Here is a 1,964-nt window from a genome sequence, read left to right on the forward strand (position 1 = left end):
GTTTAAATGATACTGTTATGTTTATTGAGTACAAAAGTTACTCATATAATGTGCAGAAGATTAGAGTAGAGTGATCTATAACTGCATCTTGAGATAAGTAGTTTCCTTTCTATCATGGTGACTACAAAGTGCAAATCTAGATCCACACACCAGTAGGTGAAACCTTCACAGCAAGTTTGGGTTGGGTGTTGGGTTCTGCTAAAGAGGTTGCCACAGCTGGCTCCCAGGGCTCAGCCGCTGACACAACACACACAAACCCCTGGCTGATATGCCCAAGGGAAGCCTGCATGCCATGCATAGAGTCAAGCCCTGAGCACATTGTCATCGAGGTTCCTGAAAATTTAAAAATTCTCTACAGCATTAAAAACTGAATTTGGGGAGTAGTGAATTTATGAGGGCCTCCTCAATAGGACTTGCAGGGAGTCTTTTCCCCTAATTATAATGTGTTTGATACCTGTCTTACAATGGGATTAATCACTGTTTGCATTGACAACTTCAGTAACCTAGAAAGTAGTTTAGGGAAAACAATGAGTTCTTACATGGCCAAAAGTTTGGTAATATGATTTTTATCTGTTATATTGAGGTATTTGTTAAATGTGGAGTGCTGTGAACAAATAAACAGGCATATTTTTGTGCCGTATGGCAGCTGCAGTGCCACCAGCTGAATCTATTTAGTCAGCTGAATCCCACTTCAAGACAATGGACTGTAATTTAGTTCCCCCTGAATAAGGCAGCCCTGGCTGGTCAGGTGAATTGCCTTAGGGGTTCTCCTGGATGTAATGTCTAGACATCCATTGACTGTAGCAGCTCGTTTAGCTAGCTCAGCTTAGTTATAGACACCTACAGGTACACCTATGCTTATATTTTTCAGTCTCAAGCTGAATGACACTGTAGATGAAGCATTCACTTGAGGACAAAACCTTCCCACCTCAAGTTCATAAGCTAACTCTTACTGTATCAACCCATGGTAGATGTGCTGTCATCCTAGCAAAATAATAAAATTCTTACTTGTTTGTCAGAATACTTTTTTTCTCTGATTTTATGCTATGTTTCTTTCATGCGCTGGAAGATATTCCATAGCAAGCAAGGCAGATTTTTTCTCCTTTTCTTTTTGTTCAGTTCTTCCTGACAGAAAATATCTTTAAAATATGTATTGCTGAACATGATGTAGCCAGGCAAATTGTAATAATGGTTTTGCATAATTTAAGTCATAGAAATGTTAACTTAAAAAAAAAAAAAAAAAAAAAAAAGAATGAATGTAGTACTATTTATGCATCCGATGGGTAACAGACTGAAAGCATGAAACATCTATGCACAGAGGAGCACAGAAGCACATGTGATAAATGTTCCCTCAGCAAAGAGAGTTCATTATCTGAATCCAGAGGACCTACTTGTGTTATTTTAGTTTACAATGCCTCATAACCTTTCCAAGATTCACATCTTGTACCTAGTCTTAATTATAGCAAAATATATGCATTTAGTTGTTCCTTTTCTGTCAGCTAAGCCTTACAATGGAAATTTTGGAATAAAAATCAGCCGAACCATCTCTTTGTCATAGGTTATAGGCTTTTTCTCATTTATCCATGTAGTAACCTCACTAACCATATTTCTTCATGACCAAAAAGCACTGAAATATATCCATTTATAGGGCTGTTTTATTCAATATTGTTGGCTTTAATGACAAAAATGCTACTTATGTACAGCGTTGTGAACAAAAGCACAATGTTTATAAGCAGCATATGTATTTATTTATTTATTTTTCCCTTACAGCTTTGGTAAGTGATTTTGACTGGTTATTAAGAACTGTTCTGCAATCTTAGAACTTACTTGTCAAATCCAGTCAGCAGCAAAATCTGATTGGTGCTTCACAGAATTAATGTCAAAACCTTAGATGTTCCTCTACAAGTTAAGTTTGAAATCAGAAATAATTCAACTAAACTGAAAAAGAAGACAGTACACAGGAG

Source organism: Tyto alba, unplaced genomic scaffold (genome assembly GCF_018691265.1).
Source record: "Tyto alba isolate M040663 unplaced genomic scaffold, T.alba_DEE_v4.0 Super-Scaffold_2, whole genome shotgun sequence".
In the NCBI taxonomy this organism is placed as follows: Eukaryota; Metazoa; Chordata; class Aves; order Strigiformes; family Tytonidae; genus Tyto; species Tyto alba.